At 35.4% G+C, this 22,590-nt stretch overlaps 1 pseudogene; it reads right to left on the bottom strand.

The window, feature by feature from the left end:
• Positions 1 to 10,845: 10,845 nt before the first annotated feature.
• On the bottom strand, positions 10,846 to 22,364 carry LOC145578008 (uncharacterized; annotated as a pseudogene).
• Between the last annotated feature and the right edge of the window lie 226 nt (positions 22,365 to 22,590).

Below are 22,590 nucleotides of genomic sequence, written 5' to 3'. Positions count from 1 at the left end.
TTCATAATTAATTCAACTCCTATGCCTTTGTTTATGTTCAAGTGAATGCTACTCCTAGACCATTTCCCTTAATGTTTTATTTCTTGTTTTAGCATATTTAGACTTTAGTTATTTTTCTCCTATCCCGGACTAGCTTAATTGTCGATAACATTTGGTGGTGTTTAACCGTTCTCTGTGGTTCGACCCCTATGCTTGCCTTATACTCGTATTAGGTTTGTTTAGGTTGTATAAATTGTATTTGATCTAGGTGTAGTCGTTTGACGACGCGATTATTACCTTGTCAAATTGGCGCCGTTGCCGGGGAACGGCTTCCATTACCATTGTGTTATCTTATTGAGACTAGTCCATTGTGTATATTTATCTTTCTATTTGTTGGTTTTTATTTGTGTTGCTTTATTTGAAAAAAATGGCTTGTATTTCTATTCCTCAATTTGATAATGAACCGTTTTGGGTGTATTTTAATAGACTTGAGGATTTCTTGGATGGTGTTAAAGGTTTTACCAAGGGTGATTATTGTGAAATCATTAATTTAGGATTAAATGAGCATTTTAGAGGAGTGGTTGATAATATGTTAAATGGTGGTCTTGAAACTATGTCTTCGGATGAAGCTTGGGATTTCTATTCATGGTTAGCTAGGGATAATTATGATTGGGAGAGGGCCAATCATGAGACTTATGTTCGGGATTCTAATGCTATTAATGTTGATGCTAATTGTCATGATTTGTCTAATATGAATTCCCATGATGTGTTTGATGCTCCCCATAGTGACCATGTAATGCATGATTTCAACTCCCCTCCCTCTATAGCTCAATGTAATGAGGTACATTCTAATGATGATGAAGTGCATGTTCTTTCTCATATTGCATCCGATTTTTGCATGAATTCTAAAGGTGTGCCCCATAGTCCCCTTGATGATTCCAATGAGCAAGATTTTGACTCGTCTATCCATGATGATTTGGACTCAATTGAGATTATGGCACAAATATTTCTTGAGTTTCAAACGGTAGCCCATAACCTTATGAGTGAGTTCATTGATAAGGCTTCATTGGAAAGAGATGAGTTTGAGAGAAATTTGCCCCCATTCACTCTTAATTTTGAGATGGTAGGCCTTGAGAAATTTAAGGGAAATGTTGTTCAATGTGGTGAAGAGGAGGTTGAGGTTGAATCATTTGGAGTTTTTGAGCTTGAGGGAGATATAGATCGTGAGGGTTCTTCATTTGAGGATTCCATTATTGATTTCCATGCCCTCATTAGTGATGTGAGAGACCTTGTGGTGAGGGAGTAGCTACCCCTTTTCCCCTTACTCATACACCTTTCTCCCAAAGGTTTAACCATATCCCCTACTATCCTATGTTCCTCCCTTCTTTTCTCAAAGAACCGCTTAAGGATCCTTTTCCTATTCATGCCTCCGAAGCCCCCAACTCTTTCATTGTTGTTGAGGAAGAGAGTTATAATGCCAACCAAAAAGATTTTTGTGAGGAAAGTTTGCCTCCCTATCTTTCTTTTTCTTCTTATTTTATTGATTTTTCTTTTGATTCTTTTACCTTTTCTTTTCCCCCTCCTCTCAAACATAAAGTCTCCTTGTACTTTATGTTTGCTTGTCATATGAGCATCGCGTATGCTCTATTTCTTGATATGTTTGCCGGTGCATATGACAAGCTTTTGCGTTCTTTGTCGGGTTATTTACTAGATTGGTCTCGCTTGGACGTTAAGCAAGCCTTTACGGGAAGTAACCCGTGTTTTATTGCTTTCATTTTCTTTTGTTTTTAGATTAGATTTTCTCTCATGGACGTGTTTGTGTTCCTTGCTAGGTACACAACTTGATATACTCTTGCGCATTGGTGATGATCAAGAATAAAGGAAATGTGCCTCAGCTTACCTATCATGTGGAATTCAAGCCTTATTTGTAGAGATTGTGGCTCATATGAGGTTATTTCGGGTTTTTTGTGTGATTTTGCATTTATCCCATATCCGGTAATATCCTTCTTTTCCCTCTCTCTCTTACTTATTGTGACTTGAAGATCATGCGTTGGTAATGTTGGATTAATTTTTCCTTGTTTTCCCCTCCTTGGTTTCATCGTTTATGATTTGAGAGCTTGGTTTCATTCAAGCTTGGGGGAGGGTATTCTATCATGTTTGGTGGGATGTTGATTCATATATGTCATGCACTTGAGTATATGCATTTCCATGTTTTTCATGCTTTTGGAAAATCCAAAAATATTTTTGTTTACTTTAAGGCAAGTTTGGCAAAATGTGTTTTGTTTGTACTTATTTTGGACATTATATCTTTTGGATTTGTTTACTCTTGAATGCCTTTCTTCCTAAGTGGTTAATGTGCGCACGATTTGAGAGTGTCATTGGTTGACTCTAGGATATTACATGCTAAGGTAGCCGGGTTAAGAACTTTTAGGGCGCCATGAAGCCCTAGTTCACGGGTATGTGGTAAGATGGTGTTGCTCTCTATAGTGGATTTGGCACCCTTGGTTGGTATTTGCTTAGTTATAATCCCGTGTGAGGTAACATTGTTCTAGCCTTCATCACTTTGTTGTGTGGCACATTTAGATCCTTAGCAATGCATGTCTTGATCCTTGTTTTGACTTATAGCTCCCAAGATCGTGACCGAAGCACTCTAGGGGGGAAAAAGGGCACCCTTTCTTATTTTTCTTTTTTTTCTTTTTGTTTTGTTACAAATTTGATTTTCTATTTTGCATAAACCTACTTGCTAACCAATTTGAGCCTTATGTTTCCCGCTCTTGTTTAAACCACATTACAAACCTAATGACCTATGTTTACCAACCCTTTAGTTAGTGAAGCATTGGCATGTGAGGTTTGAAGTTTAGAGTTGTTGATCATAAACAAGAAGCACTTTGAGATTTGGTTAGAGTTGAGCTTGTAAAGAAATATGCAAATTTATGGAAATCAAATGAAGTTTCAAGAAAAAGCCGTCCAAAGTTAAAAAGGCAAGGACAATGAATAAAGTTAAAAAAAAAATGAAAAAAAAAAACAAAAACAACAAAAATATTTTAGATGGATTCATTTTCTTCCTTAGTTTAAGCATTGAGGACAATGCTTTGTTCAAGCTTGGGGGGAATATTGTGTGTTTGTGTTGAATAAGCTTTGGGGAATGGCATTAGTGGTATTTTTGCTTGATATTTAGTGAATTCTTGAGTGTTTTTGAGTGTCGGCCGCACTTTTTGCTTCACTTAGGAAATATCACCAAATTTTAAATTTTTACCCCGCCTTAACCCTTAGCCTTACGTTATAACCAATAAAAAGACCCTTAGACTCTAGTGGGTTAGGTCAAAAGAACGGTGGAGGGAGATAGACTTCAAACCTATGGAAAGAGTATGCATAGTTGAGACGTCGGGATTACCTTCTCAAAGTATTTCATTTCTTTATCTTTTTCCGGTTCCTTCGTGGAATCTTGAGAAGCTAGCATAAGGGTTGATTTGAAGCTAGTGGAGAGAACGTGGCCCGATTGGTTAGGGCCAGGGTGGAGTGAGTCCTAAGTAGTTCTCTATGCTTAGCATGTGTTATGTTTCAATCAACCATCGACATCTTGGAACGTGCATACATTTGTCCATTTAGAAAGGTTTGCGTTCATTAGTACTTGTCCCTATCTCTTGTCCATATATGAGCTTGTGTTTGCTTTTTCTCTTCGTGTTTCTCTTCCTTTTCCTTTTGTTGCCTTGCCTTGGTTTTTCTCAAGAGTTGTGGGTTAAGCTCTTAGGAAACCCTCACGAGACCTCACTCGTCCTCATAGGCGACTTTGGGGTTTTAAGGGCTTGTTGTAGCTAAAAACAACCGTGATTCCTACGACAGTGAGTTAGTGTAGATTCTTTCTCCTTGTTTCTATTTTGTTTCTTTTGCTTTCAATAATTTCCTCTTGTTCTCTTTTGCTCTAGCTTTGCTCGAGGACAAGCAAAGGTTTAGCTTGGGGGAATTTGATGAGTGACATTTATGTCACTCCTAGGATAGTGTTTATGCCTTGTTTTAGCTTGTCTTAGGGTGTTTTGTAGTTGTTTTGTTCAAATAATGCGTGCATACATGTCTCGATGTGATTTTAATGAAATCGCGTATATTGTTGTATGCTTGCCTTCATTCCGTGTTTGCACCGTTCCCTATACCTTATTGCTTCCCTTGGTGTTTATGCTTAGGTATTTGAAGTCTTGGATTGCAAAGAAGAAGCCAAGGAAACATGAGAGAAGAATCGAAGAAAGCAAGGTGCAAGGGCGCAAATAATGTGCGGGCGCGCAGCCCTGTGAGAACCCGCGCAAAATTGGCGAAATTGCAGAATCGAGGCAGAAAGTTTTGCGCGGCCTGTGCGCGACATGTGCGTGGGCGCACACCCACACCGTGCGGGCGCGCACACCCAAGCACAAGCCGCGCAACCCACAAATGCGCGGGCGCGCAGCTACTTTGCGCGGGCGCGCAGGCTGCTGCAAGGGAGCGCAGGCCGCTGCGAGGGCGCTCTGACCGCTGCGAGGGCGCACGCGCGGGCGCACAGCTACCATGCACGGGCGCACAGATCCTTGCGCGGGTGCACAGCGGGTCCTGTTCAGCGTTTTTGCGCGATTCTTTATATATTGCGGGGCTTGTTTTGTAAAAGGAGAACTTCATTTTTTTAGATCTTTTTCCCTAGTTTTAGGAGAGCTTCTCTCTCTAGGTTTAGCTTAGGATTAGAGTAGTTTAGAGAGAGAAAGTGAGGGTTTCACCATTGTTGAGCTTGGATTTTGAAGAAGAAGATTGATCATCTTGTTTGTAGACTTTCATCTTCAATCAATGAGAATCTCTAACTCTCTCTCCTCTATTTTTATTGTTTTATTTTGATTATTGTTTTTGTTATTGGTATTGCTTGTTAATCATGTTGATTCTTGATTATTTGTTGATTAATCTTGTTGTTATCATGATTAGTGAGTAATTTCCCCATTAAGGGGATGGTTGTGGTGTAGTTGGATCTTGAGAATGTTCAGGGGTTTGGAATTGATTTATTGTGATTAAAGTCTTTATATGCTTGATGTTCTTCAATCTACTTGCAAAATGCATGTTGTTAGTTGATTGGGATTGAATCTTTGCTAACATGAAACAGAAGTTGACTTAGCTAAGTTCATTTATATCGATTGTTATTTGATAGTACCTCCTAGTATATGGTTCCAATGTGGAAACATAGAGGCTATGTTAGGAGAAGCCGATTAGCCCCGGAAGGCGGTTAGATTGGACCTTACTTCGATATTCGAGCATGTTTAGTTCATAATTAATTCAACTCCTATGCCTTTGTTTATGTTCAAGTGAATGCTACTCCTAGACCATTTCCCTTAATGTTTTATTTCTTGTTTTAGCATATTTAGACTTTAGTTATTTTTCTCCTATCCCGGACTAGCTTAATTGTCGATAACATGTGGTGGTGTTTAACCGTTCTTTGTGGTTCGACCCCTATGCTTGCCTTATACTCGTATTAGGTTTGTTTAGGTTGTATAAATTGTATTTGATCTAGGTGTAGTCGTTTGACGACGCGATTATTACCTTGTCAGCGTCACGGCCATTTGATTCATAGTTCGCCGAGGTAATGAATACACATACAGTCTTTAATTTGTAAATTCGGAAGCCTCTACATGCACCCCTAATGTTCTAGGGGGCGATGGTGGTTTCTCTCCTCCGCCTGGTTTTTACATAGCTCATCTTGAATAGAGTTCTCATGGGAGTTATTTACATTCTATACAAATAGATGGGTCCTGGTTCAAAGATTCAAACCAAGCCAAGATGGGATGGTGCTTGAATAATGATGACCCATTAGATGATCGAATTATTGGTGTTAGTAACTTCGGCGTCTGTACTTCAGCTTTACATGCGGAGTCTCTTGCGTGCATGTATGGGTTGCAATGGGCTTTTGATTGAGGGTTTCATTTCCTCACGGTTTTCACTGAATCCTATAATCTTGTAACCCTTCTCCGGGGGGATAGGCGTGGTAACGTTGCTTACCTTTGGCTCATCCAAAAGATTAAACAACTTGGCTCAACCTTTCAGTTCCGTAGTGTACACAAGGCGGATCGTCTTTGCGTTCAACGACCTCATCTTATAGCTGGAGAAGCGACGGTTAACTTTATTTGCTTTAGTATTAATATGTAATATGTTTGTATCCTTTGTCAAAAAAAAAGTTTTATTTTAGTCTTATATTACTCTTATTTAACTTTTCTTTTATTACTCTTGTATATTTTTTTCGATCAATCTTGCTTATGTTATAAGGTTTTGATGCTACCTTCCTTGATGCTAATGATTTAATATTTGATGAAGAATGCAATGTTAAATTTCTAGTGTTCTTGTGAAATTACTAGTCCCTTATTCTGTGTGCTTCGTTCCAAAACCCTCTTTAACTAATGTTCTTAGGGAAGTATAGGTAAATTATAATTACGGTATGTCCATTATTAGAGTTTGAATATCGATGTTTCTCTTTGTATATGGTAGTTTGTAGAGCTCATATTATCGTGTTTATCCTAACATTCGCTCTTCCCTATTACTATTTGGGGTGTTAAATGGGAGCTGATTCTAGCGACGTTCGACTAATTCTAGTGCCTTATGTTTCTTGTGCAATATTCTCATATATATAATATATGATTTATAGTGCTATCATATGTTAGCTAAGATACTAATTGGTTGTTGGTGTAGTGTTGATTGGGACTACACTTGCTAAGAAGGACCCGTGTTCGATCCTCTGCAACAACAATTGGGAGGGAACTGGAACCAAACCACTCAGAACTTATCCCGGAATCCGGATTAGCCCAAAGAGTGAACCGAGTGAACACCAAAATACGTATATATATATATGTGTGTGTGTGTTAACTAATATGCAATAATTGTTCTAAATTTGGCTGCCGAAAAAGGTAGATCGTTCGGTTTATTAATGTACTCCTATTGATTCAACGCAAAATTTTCAGACATATGCATAATAATTTCCATTGTTAATGACTTTTTCTTCATTTTAAACGCCCAAATTTGTCATACCACTCTAAGGATATAATAAGTAGTAAGAAAAATATATTTGTTTCATTTTATTGTTGTATTTCTGTCTGACAACCTGATTTTATTGGCATTTCTTTCCCTAATATATACTTCCTCTGTTTTTTTTATAGTTACAACACTTTCCTAAAATGGAAATTTCACAATAGTTGCAACACGCCATAAAAGGAAGGTTTTTATGGTGAAAATTGTAGTATTACCTTTAATTAAAGCACATGGCCCACTTGATTATACTCCTAACAACCTTTTAACTCCATTTTACGTGTATTATAACATGTGAGGTCCACTTTTCTTAAATACTGTGATTAATTGTGTGTTGCAAGTATAAAGAAACGAAAGAAGTATAACTTAGAATGATATTATTATATGCAAAATTACAATTTGAATAATCGGGTTTTCTTTGTTGGAATGTTGTATAAATGTACTTTAAGTAGAAATTTCATTGTTTTTTTTTTCCCTCATACAAGTCCTATTGATTATCCTGATTAAGTTTTGAAATTAAGAACTTTTAATTTTGTGGCTTTTTTGTACTATTGAAGCATTACAATTTGGAGCAAGAGCGACTAGGGTGATATCAATAGTGTTGGCCTGGCAAACTAGTCAATCATCTTAAAGAAGACTAGAAATAAGATCTTGATGTTTTAGGTGTTGACACTAGAAATAGTGTTGGCTTTTTTTATCTTGATGTTTTATGCCAAACTAGTCATTGTTCTGTGAGTAACTTGATATCCGTAGACCTTTTTACTTCGGTTTTTATCTGAACATGTTGGATGATCTTGTAGTAATTGTTTTTCTATATCCAATTGTTGAGTTCCATGCCGAAATACTTTAATGATGTCTTTGACATATTAACTTTGTAAGGTGACAATTGGATATTTGGGTGACAATTGGATATTTATGCAATGAGGTTTTTTCTTTTTATCATTTTTTAGTTCATCGTCGTATTGTTTGATATATAGCAGCTTCTCTAAACTTACTTAATCCCCACCTTTTAAAAATATGAGATAACTCTTATAAATAGACTTGGACAATTATACCCTTTAAAATATTTATTTACTTAATTGTCCCCATTAATGTTAATTAGATCTATTTTTTTTAAAATTCTTAAAAATAGTGTGCGGGCATTTATACCACTAAAAATATTTGCTTACATATGTTACCTCATTAATGCTACTAACACCTATAGTTGTAATGTAAGACCAAACTGAAATAGCTTCCCCATTATTATATTGCTAGCTCTGGCGCGCGCGTTAGCCACCCTAATTTTAAAAAAAAAAAAAAAAAAAAAAAAAAGGGATTAGATGGTTACATTTACCTACTACACTTGTTATCTCAATGTATAATTTTTCAATTATATTATTGTAAAATATAGATATAAATGGTATTTTAGAAGTCTTTTTAAAGAGAAATGATGCAAAGAAATATGAAGACATACCCATGTTGTGAAGAATAATATGCTAATGAGGAAATTTTACAATAAAATACAAAATATCGAACTTACATAATAGGGAAATGTGAAAAACCAAGAATTATTAAAGATTGTCAAAAAAACCAGTAAGCATATCTACTATAATCCCTATAAGTACAGCAAGTTGGGTGTGGAGGTGTATTACATGTTGGGTGATCGAAGCAAATACACTCAAACTAAATATAGGCTCCACCAACACGGTATATGCCATGATAATCTCTATTAGATTTGTCATAGCATTAGTGGATGTGTGTAATTTATATGCAATGTTTGTTCTTTCGCTAATATTGTTTATGTGACAAGCTAAAATTTCATATATTGACGCAATCCCGAAAGAAGTTGGCCTTTCTTTAACCTTGTCACTACTACAATTTGGCTCCTGTTAGATACTTGAGACTATTATCTTCAAATTAATCATTTATCCAAAATTTTTACTAATAATGTACTTAAATTGCTACGTACTCGGAAGATTAGAGAAGACCTTTTTAAAGTACAAGTGATATGGTTTTAGTTTAGTTTAGATCAAATAGAGCAAACATTAACTTAATTTTCTAGATGTTGTCTTATTCATGCATATGTATTCAAAATAAGTAATTTTAATTGAATATGACAAACTATACTTGACAAATTTGGGTGAAGGAGTTAATAGATGGCTTGATTTATTATTGATAGATAGGTAGAATATTTATACAAAACTTACATACGAACCTAAGATAGTAAACAATCTTCCTAAAAGATATACTACCATAATTATATATCCTAATAATATATTCACTAAATAATATCTTAACATAAATATCCTAAACATATTATTCTCTAAATGATATTTATAGAAAATATATCACACATATATTTTCCGATATCTTATACCTCTAACAATACTATTTATTTGTTTAACAATTTAGTAGCTTTAGAACTTAAGCCATCTATATGTTTAGTTATACAACTAATACTACGTTGAATTTATTTTGAAATTATAGGTTCTTTGTGTCTAATATACATATATATTTAATAACTGTATTTTTCTAGAGTTTAGGACCATGCACATTGCAACTAATGGCAAGGCGGCGCTAACTATCTAATGCGATTTTGTACTTGTGAATAATAAGAACCTAAATATCATCATATTTATCTTTTTTTTTTCAAAAAAAAAATAAAAAAAACTCTACGATCATTAATCAGAAATTCTTAGAATTCCAATTAAGCCATTATGTGGTGAATAATAGATTTATCATTACTTATGTTATTAGGAAAAAAGGTGTATTGAGTACTTGCAATAATGCATATATGAAAGTCATCATAAGCAACTGCATAGATTGTCTTTCCTTAATCTTTCCTTAGCTTCATTGAACAATATTCAATAGACTCAATGTTTTTCAAGCATATTAATCTATTTCCTCTAGTACTTTAAGTGCATTTAATTAAGTGTTGTTACCCTAGCTAGTTATAGGACATGGTGAAAAACAAGTACTCGTACATGTTTTGCATTGAATGGTATTTTTGTGATCCAACATTGTGGAATGAAATTGAGGTCGAAGATGAAACACCATGAATTAATGGATCCATATGTAAATGTTTGTTGATTGGAACTAATTAATTTCAATGATCAAACTAATAAGAAGCCTTCATTTTATGGACAATAATATATTATTGTACAATACCTCATGATTGCTGATTTTGCTATTGCTCTATGGAAGTAAACCATGTTGTGTGTTAAATATTGCTCTCCCTACTTCATCATATTCTAGAAAGGGATTTTTCATAGAGTGTAAAATGTTGCATAATAATACCATTTTAATAGACCTAATAACATTGACTTATTTCCTTATCATTAACAAAGTCATAGAATATGATTTTTGTAAAGGACATGCTTGTAATTTAAGTGTATCAATGGATTTTGTGTAAACGTGGTATTAGTCATATTTTCTATATAAATTGTTTTCACAAATGACTCTCGTTATATTTTGAGGCGCCATCGATATGGCATAGGCGAGGAAATCGATGATTTCTTTCCTCATGAAAAACATGAAGTTATAAACTTTCAACAATGTTGTTGGAATGTCTTGCATTTATTAATTTGAAACTGTTTAAAAATTTTGGATATAAGTCAAAGGAAGTGAAAGAAAAAGATATCACATAGTGATTAGATAATAAAGAAATTGCAGATTACATAGCTCATGTATCATTATTGCTATTCCTCAGTGCCGAGGCTAAAATTGCAAATTATTTTTGGGGCCCTGTTCAACTTTTCAAAATGGGGCCTTCTACTTGATAAATTTAATACCTAATTTTATTTGATAAAAAAATTCATTACATTAGAAAATTTGTCAAAAATAAAGTGAAATCCTAAAAATTCCTAGAAATCACTTAAAAATAGCAGCTCTTCTTGCATGTTTTGTAGCAAAATCATCGATGACATTCTCCATATCGACTTCATCTAAAAGATCAGATTCAATAGCCATCAAAGCGAGTCCATTTAATCTTTCTTGTGACATTGTCGTCCTTAAGTACGACTTCAGCAACTTCAACTTTAAAAAACTCCGTTCTGCAGAAGCAACAGTAATAGGAATTGTTAGTAATATCCTATATGCAATTGTTGCATTTGGGAAGCAAGTATATCGTTTTAAAAAATTCAATAATCAATTGCTCCCATTTTCTCCTTGGGTAAAAATTCTCTAAACCATGTTAACTCAACAAATAAATCCTCTCCATCAACATCAGAAACCTCACCTTTCATAAGAGCATTTTCAAAATTAAAACAAGAAGATAAAAGTTTCTCATCATCCATTGAATGCAACTTATAAGAATTGAACAAAAAGCCAAAGATATTCTCATATGATTCGTATTGTTCAAACCTTTTTTCCAATGATGCAATAGTTTGATCCACAATGTATATAAAATATTGGATTCTAAATGATTCCTCAAGAGATAATAGTGTTTCATCACCACCATCTATTTCATCAAATTGTCTTTTTCTACGTATTATACGTCTTTGAGGAAATACAGGATCGATTCTGTAGGCGTCGTTTGAAGTGCGCCTACGTTAAAGCATGTTGTGAATATGCTTGGCACTCATAGGAAGTGGGAATTGACATAATACGATTAGGGAAAAATAAAGTAGGGAGCCGCCAACAAGTTTTTAAGGAACTTGTAAACCGTTCACGGATCATAAAAGGCAACCACGAATAAGGGACAACGATAGGCAACAACAATTGACCCGTGAAGGTTACACCCCATGCATAATCCATGAGATTACTAACTCCATATGGTTCGGAACCACGAAAGGAGGATCGGGGATGATGGTACGAAGTGAGTCATGAAGTCACATTCGCCCGTATTGGCCTCTACTCGATTCTTATAGTGAAAAGTGATTCCTGCGATCTCAAAGGCATACAAACAAAAATTCAATTTGCTCCAAACTATTATTAAGTTAAATTGGTTGAATATTAATGCAACATATAATTCTAAAATATTAGTGATCACTGGAATTAATAACAAGATTAAAAAGAACCTAAACCGGTCGTCCAAATTATCTTATTAGGCGTGACTTTCAATTACATATTCCCGTTAACATGCAATATGGTGATCAGAAATAATAATAGAATAAGCATTAATATTGGAAGCGATTTTAACAATAATAGCGTTAGTCAAATCGAATATAAAATAACCTAATCATGATATTAGAAATAATAAAATAAAATAAGAGTAGCTAAATTAATTAATTACTCACATTCCGTGCGTTCCTTTAAATTGCTACATCATGAATAAACTGTTAGTAACTTCAATAAATAATAAACCAAATGGAAATTAAATTAAATAAATGTAGAGTTGATTTGGTCCAAACCCTCAGTTATTTGTACCTTTCACGCCTTTGTTTAAGGACGGAACCTCGAGTTAAGTATGGACTCCTTGGAGTGCTTAAGGGAAGAATGGTGTAATTAGGAATTTAGGTTTTAGGCTTAGAATATGAGAGAGAGAGAATAGAATGATTTTTGGTGTAAAAGAGAGGAAGAGAGAATGATTTTGTGCCCCGAACTGTAGAAAGGAGGGGGGTATTTATAGGGAAAATGAGTAGAGGGAACACACGGAACCCTAAAAAGATAAAAACCCTAAAAAATAACACCGCGATACGAGACATATTTGACCTACGGGAAGTGAAAACGCGTGAAGGGTTTACGCGGAAAAGATACGAGAAAATTCCGTGACACGGCACACGTACCGTGACACGGCAGTGTCCACCGTGGCATGGTACAGTACACCGTGTCACGGTATGGGAAAACGCGGAAATTACACGGCAAAAGCACCATGACACGCTGAGAAACACCGTGTCATGGCAGCAGGTACCGTGTCACGGCGTCAGGTATCGTGCCACGGTGGATTTTCACGCAAAAAAGCTTCGAAAATAGCACCGTGACACGATTTAATATTCTGTGTCACGGCACTAGGCACCGTGCCACGTCAGCAGGCGCCGTGACACGGTGCTTTTACACCGTGCGCGGTAATTCCAGTTTTTTACACGTTTTTAAAATCATCATAACTTTTGATCCGTAACTCGAAATAAGTCATATAATATAACATTGGAAAGCTTATCAAGTCTACTTTCTAACCCAATTACAATCAGGTCAAAATGATTTGTATATTTTAATATATGGCCGTTGTAGTAGAAGGGTGCCGGTTTTGGGTCGAGTTTAGTGTTTGGCTCATATCTTCTTCGTTTTAAATCGGAATTGGGCTTATGATATATGGTTGGAAATATTATTAAAATTCCTATCTAACAAAATAATAATTGGATCAAAATTATAAGGGAACAAAATCAGTTTCTCTCGATTTTGCGATGTGGACACGAAAAGTGGAAAACAAGTTATGGTTTAGGGAAATGAGCTAGGAAATGGATTGGTTTATGAAATGTATTGGATAGAACATGGATTTAAGCACTCCAAAGATTAAATACTCAACCCGAACAATAATGGCGGTGAAAGGTGTTCATCATCGGGTTTGGTTTTGGGGAGACATTTTTAGGTGTCTACAGAAGCCCCCACTTTGACTGAGTTTGTAGAAACGTCAGTTTCAAAAACGGTAGTCAAAGTAGTCGATCGGGACGGAGAATGATTTAATACGTTCTGCGATCCTAAATCACTCTGTATACGCCGATACCTGCAGAAAAGTGTTAGTTCCACAGATAAAAGAGTGAAGGGATAGTATAGAATGCTTATCTGACACCAGTGTATCGGTGACAAATGTGTTTGGTAGCTTCCTATGCTTGAAGGAATCCACCGGATGGCGTTTTGTTGAAATACTTTCCATGCTTGAGGAAAGTCGACTAATGAGTTTGGTAGCTTTCTAAGCCTGAAGAAACCTACCGGATGATACTTTACATGCTTGAGGAAAGTCGACATATGAATTTGGCGTTTTTCTATGCTTGAAGAAACCCACCAATAATACTTTCAATGCTTAAGGAAAGCCGACAAAGGAATTTGGCAGTTTTCTATGCTTGAAGAGACCCACCGATAATACTTTCCATGCTTGAGGAAAGTCGACAGATGATTTTTGCAGCTTTCTATGCTTGAAGAAATCCACCGAATGACACTTTCCATGCTTGAGGAAAGTCGACAGATGATTTTTGCAGGTTTCTATGCTTGAAGAAATCCACCGGATAATACTTTCCATGCTTGAGGAAAGTCGACAGATGATGAGATTGCAAGTCTCTGTGTATCGAGATCCTTGCGCCGCGAATCGTGTTCGCTTGGGAGATGATGAGAATGGTTCGCTTGTCCCCGAACGTGGGCTGTAGATGGTTCGCTTGTCCCCGAACGTGGGCTGTAGATGGTCCGCATGTCCCCGGACGTGGGCTGTAGATGGTCCGCTTGTCCCCGAACGTGGGCTGTAAATGGTTCGCTAGTCCCCGAACGTGGGATGTAAATGGTCCGCTTGTCCCCAAACGTGGGCTGTAGATGGTCCGCTTATCCCTAGACGTGGGCTGTAATTGAGACCTGCAAAATAAAATTTGCTAAGGGACTCGTATAGACTATGATTGACTTGACCAACTGACTTGACCAAGTTTGACTTGACACAACATGACATTTATATAACCTGTGGTTGTGTGTGTATATGGTGTGTGTGCAGACACAAGCAACAGAAAATGCAAAAGCAAAAATTTTCCGTCATTTTTGTCATGAGACGAGTGGAAGGTACCGACTTTCTCCCGAAAAAGAAAGACGTGAAAAATGAAGTTTTATTTTCGAACTTCCCTCGATGAGAAAATTTTGAAAAAGTTTTTGAACTTCCCCAAAAGAAAAGACATGAAAAAGGGAAAAAGTTTTGAACTTCCTCGTTGAGCAAGACAAAAATGAATCGCATGAGTTAAATTGCTTATCTTGAAAATATTATATGCATGATGCATGTTCTTAGGCCAGGAGGCTAAGGACAATTACATCATGTGACACGATAGATGAATGAACTTAGGTCATGGAGCTAAGAGTCATATATGGTGTAAAAAAGCGATCTTGAACGTCACTTTGGTCTGGAAGCTAAGCACGTATATAGATGAAGTGATTGATGAGTGTTACATAATGAATGTTGCGTAGGTCAAGGAGCTAAGCACGATATGCTTTGTATGATTAAAAGTCATTGATATATAAATGTTGCTTAGCACATTATGCGATGCGTGAAACAATGAACATTGCTCAGGTCAGGAAGCTAAGCAAGTATACAATGTTTCTTATAATGAATGTTGTCTTGAAAGACAATGAAACATGCACAGTGTTGAAACAAGATTCCATGATAAAGGGTCCCAGGGGAAAGATGATATGGGTATGTATGTGTGAAAGAAGTGTGTGAAAGTGATACCAAGGTGAGGCTGCAAAGGCTATGGTGAGGGAAATAGATGTGAGAAGAGTCGACATGGTGACCCTTTAGGCTAGGCAGGCTAAATGATGTGGGTTCAAGCCCCCAAGTCTAGCTCTAGATGGATAGGGTCATAGGGGTAAGCATTGGATATTCTTCAATTCGATCATGCACATGAATGTGAATGTGGCCGCACATCGATATGAGGTTGCCTATGTATCCGTTAGGAATCAGGCCGAACGTAGCTCTAACCGAACTTTGTACAAGTGTATGTACACCTCAAAGAGGTCTTTCAAGGGTTGTAATGGTTAAACTGATGGTTTAAAGAAGAAAAGGGTACAAGGCTCAAGACCCGAGAGAATCTCCAAGATGTGTAATTGTGAATTTGAAAATTTTGAATTTTGCAAGTTTATTTTCATTTTTTATTTTTTTTTATTTTATTCTTTTAAATCAATGCAGGCAATCTCAGATCATGCGGTCTATCACTCACTTAGCATTGATGTTTCTCAGGCACGGTACCAAGCACTCTACAAGAGACGCAATTCGAGACGTGTTCATATCAAAGACATTGGAACACTTGCCTTTAGACATTGTTTTATTGTTGCTTTGCTGCCTTTTTTTTTTTACTTGCTTTTTGAATGTTATACAATTACACATCTTCCAATCCCAGGGTTAAGTGAATGTGGGTTGAAGAAATGAAGGCCAAACGTTAGACGAGGCTCAAAGTGGTTGATGATGAAATGGAATGTGATTGAACGGTTAACAGGGAATGACAGGGTTGCAAAGGTGACTCAAGTCGTTGGTGTACCATGTGTTTAATTCGCTAATTGATTTTGATTTTTTTTTTTACTTTTTTTTAAATGAATGAATGAAAAATGCTATAAAGGAAATTTGCTCATTTTATTAATGGAAAAGGTGAACGAAACACGTGAAACATATAAAAATTCGAAATGGAAAACCTATGCTAGACATGAATGGAGGAATGGAGATGAATGATAAAGAAAAAAAAAAAGAAATCATGAAATCTTGTACGAAGTATTGGTTGTGCGCCTTGTGTTCATTACTTCTTGCCGCCTGGAGGGATAGGAAGTTTGTTTGCATCCACCAAGTCTTGAATGACGTCCTTCTAATTCCAACATTGATCCGTAGTGTGGCCCCTTCCTTGATGGTACTTGCAATGGGCATTGGGATTCCATTTGGCGCTCCTTTCTTCAGGTTTTGGCTCTGGAAATGGCCCAATAGGTATGATCAAGCCTTGACCGTAAAGGCGATCAAAGGCCGCATCATAAGTCATTCCTAAAGGAGTGTAAGTTCTTTTCTTCTTGGGAAATGGAGCATCAAGTGCTAACACTTCATTGAGATCAACTTGGCTTATATTGTTGGTAGTATTTTCGTGCTTAGAAGACGAAGATGAAGGATGGTCGTTCTTCTTGTTTTTCCAAGTGTTATTATTGTTACTACCAACAGACTTTATTAGCTCATCCTCGATATTGATGCCGATGTCGTATACAGCTTCGAAAGTGTTCAGTGGAAGAAATTTGAGATGTTCCCTATACTTGTGAGTCAGATTTTGAATAAAGAGGCGAACCATCTCTCTTTCTTTGGGAGGATCTACCAAGAGTGAAGCCGTTTCCCTCCACCTGTTCAGATAAGCGGTGAAGCCTTCATTCTCTTTCTGTTTGAGAATAGAGAGTTCACGTTCAGAAGTTTTAGTTTGAATGTTACACTTGTAACGATTCATGAAACTGTCGGTGACATCTTGCCAAGTCGCAGTACGCCAAATTGTAGGCGTCGTTCGAAGTGCGCCTACGTTAAAGCATATTGTGAATATGCTTGGCACTCATAGGAAGTGGGAATTGACATAATACGATTAGGGACAAATAAAGAAGGGAGCCGCTAACAAGTTTTTAAGGAACTTGTAAACCGTTCACGGATCATAAAAGGCAACCACGAATAAGGGACAACGATAGGCAACAACGATTGACCCGTGAAGGTTACACCCAATTCATAATCCATGAGATTACTAACTCCATATGGTTCGGAACCACGAAAGGAGGATCGGGGATGATGGTACGAAGTGAGTCATGAAGTCACATTCGCCCGTATTGGCCTCCACTCGATTCTTATAGTGAAAAGTGATTCCTGCGATCTCAAAGGCATACAAACAAAAATTCAATTTGCTCCAAACTATTATTAAGCTAAATTGGTTAAATATTAATGCAACATATAATTCTAAAATATTAGTGATCACTGGAATTAATAACAAGATTAAAAAGGAATCTAAACCGGTCGTCCAAATTATCTTATTAGGCGTGACTTTCAATTACATATTCCCGTTAACATGCAATATGGTGATCAGAAATAATAATAGAATAAGCATTAATATTGGAAGCAATTTTAACAATAATAGCGTTAGTCAAATCGAATATAAAATAACCTAATCATGATACTAGAAATAATAAAATAAAATAAGAGTAGCTAAATTAATTAATTACTCACATTCCGCGCGTTCCTTTAAATTGCTACATCATGATTAAACTGTTAGTAACTTCAATAAATAATAAATCAAACGGAAATTAAATTAAATAAATGTAGAGTTGATTTGGTCCAAACCCTCAGTTATTTGTACCTTTCATGCCTTGGTTTAAGGACAGAACCTCGAGTTAAGTATGGACTCCTTGGAGTGCTTAAAGGAAGAATAGTGTAATTAGGAATATAGGTTTAAGGCTTAGAATATGGGAGAGAGAGAATAGAATGATTTTTGGTGTAAAAGAGAGGAAGAGAGAATGATTTTGTGCCCCGAACTGCAGAAAGGAGGGGGGTATTTATAGGGAAAATGAGCAGAGGGAACACACGGAACCCTTAAAAGATAAAAACCCTAAAAAATAACACCGCGACACGAGACATATTTGACCTACGGGAAGTAAAAACGCGTGAAGGGTTTACGCGGAAAAGACACGAGAAAATTCCGTGACACGGCACACGTACCGTGACACGGCAGTGTCCACCGTGGCGTGGTACAGTACACCGTGTCACAGTATGGGAAAACGCGGAAATTACACGGCAAAAGCACCGTGACACGGTGAGAAACACCGTGTCATGGCAGCAGGTACCGTGTCACGGCGTCAGGTATCGTGCCACGGTGGATTTTCACGCAAAAAAGCTTCAAAAATAGCACCGTGACACGATTTAATATACTGTGTCACGGCACCAGGCACCGTGCCACGTCAGCAGGCGCCGTGACACGGTGCTTTTACACCGTGCGCGGTAATTCCAGTTTTTTACACGTTTTTAAAATCATCATAACTTTTGATCCGTAACTCGAAATAAGTCATATAATATGACATTGGAAAGCTGATCAAGTCTACTTTCTAACCCAATTACAATCATGTCAAAATGATTTTTAGATTGTAATATATGGCCGTTGTAGTAGAAGGGTGCCGATTTTGGGTCGAGTTTAGTGTTTGGCTCATATCTTCTTCGTTTTAAATCGGAATTGGGCTTATGATATATGGTTGGAAATATTATTAAAAGTCCTATCTAAAAAAATAATAATTGGATCAAAATTATAAGTGAACAAAATCATTTTCTCTCGGTTTTGCGATGTGGACACGAAAAGTGGAAAACAAGTTATGGTTTAGGGAAATGAGCTAGGAAATGGATTGGTTTATGAAATGTATTGGATAGAACATGGATTTAAGCACTCCAAAGATTAAATACTCAACCCGAACAATAATTGCGGTGAAAGGTGTTCATCATCAGGTTTGGTTTTGGGGAGACATTTTTAGGTGTCTACAGATTCCAATTTCAATAGCTAATTTTTTTGCAATATCCATGGCCTTTGAAAGACCATTCTCCCTATATTTTGTAAAAAAGGAAATCAATCCTTTAATATCACCAATGGCGATATCAATCAGTATATCTTGGGATTGTAATTGTTTACTAACAAAGTTTACAGCACATAAAATTTCTTACCAAATGATTGTAGCAAGCAAAAATTCAAAACTACCAAGTTCATTATTTGCTAAAGATCTAGCTTCACTTTGAAGTTTATGGTCATTGTCAGCATCAGCTACTTTAGCTACTTCAAGTAATGCTTCACGTATCTCATGTATTTGAAATCTAATTGCATTCATACTTTCAACATGACTTTCCCATCGAATGGCAGATAATGATTTAAGAGTTAAACCTTTAACATTTTCTTTTAAAATATGTCATCTCTTGGTAGAATTAACAAATATAGTATAAATGTGTTGGACTATTCCAAAGAATTCCCTTACTTTAGGTTAAGCATTTGCAATGTCACACAAAACTAGATTAAGACTATGACAACCACATGGAGAATAAAAAGCTCTTGGATTCAAATCCAATAGTCTCTTTTGCGCACCTTGATATTTACCTTTCATGTTAGAACCATTATCATATCCTTGTCCCCTGATATTATCTATGTCAAGATCATGAGATATTAACACATTTTTAAACACTTTAAACAGTCCTAGACCAGTAGTATCATTAACTTGTAAGAACTCAATTAAAAAAAAAAAATTCACTTTATAAGAATTTGAACATTTATCAACACACCTTAAAATTAAAGTCATTTGTTCTTGATGACTAGCATCAGGTGTACAATCCAACATCATAGAAAAATATTTTGCTTCTTTTATTTTCTTCATAATAGCGTTATTGATTTTAGAAGCAAGTAAGAGTATTAATTCACTGTGAATGTCATGGCTAAGATAATGATGATGAATAATCCCATTCTCAATACGATGAACATGCTCAATAATTACAGGATCAAATTCAGCCAACATTTCAATCAAACCTAAAAAATTTCCATTGCTATTTTGATATAACCTTTCGTGTTTCCCACGAAATGCAAGGTTATTTTTACCAAGGAACTTCACAATAGCAATAATTCTAATAATGAAACTTTTTTCCAGTACTCCTTTTCTTTTTGAAATTTGTCTTGGGCAATTTTGTCTATTGTTTCATTATTTTTCAATCTATTTCTTAGTTCACACCAAGAAACCATGTTCAAAACGTGATCAACACTTATTTCATGTTCTTTAAGTCTATGACTAACATGTGACCAATCATTATATCCTTCATTTACCAAATTGCCTTTTTCGATACCCTTTTTGAAGATTTTACAGCAAAAACAAAATACTTTGTCAATATCTTTAAAATAAACAAGCCTTTCTCTATCACAAGTTTCACCATTAGGCAAATACCTAGTATATAAATTTGAAGTAAATCTCCTAAATACTTTGTCTTTAGGGTCTTTCACTATGGTTAAGTCTCTTTTAGGGCCATTGAGAGCCAAAATATCAATTAACTTCAGATTAAGAGCTTCCCGTATCCTTGGATCATATATATCACGAGAAACAAAATCATTTTCTTCAACATTGTGAATATTATGGTCTGAATTATCCTCCACATTGTGTTCAAAATCATCAACATTATTCAAATTCACATCTTCTTGCTCAACATTAATATTATTATCATCAACATTAACATTGTCATTATTCACATATACGTTATCATTGTCAACGTTAACATTATCACCACCATCATTATCATTACTTTCATCATATTCACAACCTTACTTGGCTATAAATACAAGGTTTTTTCATTATTTTATTTATTTAGACCATGTACCACAATCTTCAATATAACAGTTTTTAGGTACCAAATATTCTGGAGAGGTGAGAGTGATGAATAATGAAGAACATAATAAAGGATTAACCTTTAATCTGATCGTCTTAGTATCGGATCGATTACGTATCAAATTAGTAACTTACTTGAAAATTAACTCAAACCACTTTAAACTACTTCATTTGGGTGAGCTCAATTCAAAATTCTCTAATCCAGGTACTCCCTCCATCCCACAAAATTATTACATACATTTTCTAATTATTCTAGCCATCTCCATTAAAAATTAAGTAGTTTAATCTGAGTACGTAATTCACCGGTTGTATTTTTTTTTAATCAAATGATATGCATATTTATTATAATTTCTTTGATATTGCTGATTTGCTTTTTTAAATTTATGACGGTTTTTATCTCAAGTTGTTAATAAGACTTAAATTCATAAATTATATCTTATTTTCTTTTAAAGTTAATTATGTAAGTTTGATAAATAAAATGATGTATCATAATATGGAAAGTTATAGAGGATGGAAAATTAATATAATATTAAAAAAAACCATTAACGCAACTATTCATAAATTTAAAATTAAAATTACATATAGATTGTATCTTATTTTTAAATAGATATAGATTAGAATATTATAAACCCAAAATTGAAGTAAATTAGAATAAAATAATAATGATTTTTTAATGTTTAAATAATTCAAATATTGACATTTAAATCAAGAACAAAATAAAAATCCAATTACGATTTGGAAGGCGAAAGAAAACAAAACATCTACTATATTAATGCAACCATTCATTATAAAAGAAAGAATTAACATACTACAAAATGTTTTTTAAGTTAAATAGACTAGTAAGTATAAAGAAGTTGCATAGGAAAAAAATTTCCTTGTTAATTAAATAACAACATAGATTAATCTTGTCAAAAAAAAAACATAGATTAATAATCTCTTATCAAAAAAAAAAAAAAAAAAACATAGATTAACAGTCACTTTGAACATGTAATGCTCTAAAAAGATTATAGAAACTTATATCTTGTAAAATAGGAAGTAGTGTATACATAGAGATATTGTTAGCGTCTGAAAATATGTTATGAATTCTCCATGGGAGATTAGTCAATGTAAATCTAACTACGTCGTAATACATGTTTGTCTTTCTACATTACCCTAGCTATATTTTGAGTATGGTGTCCTTAATCCAATCCTCTACTTCATCATTAGGAGCAAAATTTGGATGGTAACCACCTTCGCTTGTATAATAGTTTGTCTCACCCAATTATAGACGAGGCCAGCTCTCCAACATCAGGCTGAGGCAATAGGTGGATTTGATACTCTAGACCAGAATATCCAAGGATATTTATTTTCCTTAATTCTATCTCCAATCGCATCTAGCCATGGTGATGCCAAGAAGGAAATAATTAGAGCACATGTGAGGTTCCATTCCAAGAAAGAAATGCTCTACGACCAACTACATTGAATTGAGTAACATCATTAACAAAAAAAGTTTCATCAATTCAAGTGATTACAGAAAAAGAACCCCTAGTGGACAATCAACACTCACATTCAGATATGTTTGGCTTGTCCTCTCTTTTTTCCATCCATCTAGGATTAAAT

This window comes from Chenopodium album, chromosome 14 (genome assembly GCF_948465745.1).
Source record: "Chenopodium album chromosome 14, dcCheAlbu1.1, whole genome shotgun sequence".
In the NCBI taxonomy this organism is placed as follows: Eukaryota; Viridiplantae; Streptophyta; class Magnoliopsida; order Caryophyllales; family Amaranthaceae; genus Chenopodium; species Chenopodium album.
Note: the sequence above shows the minus strand (reverse complement) of the source record. Positions and strands in the feature narration are given on the sequence as shown.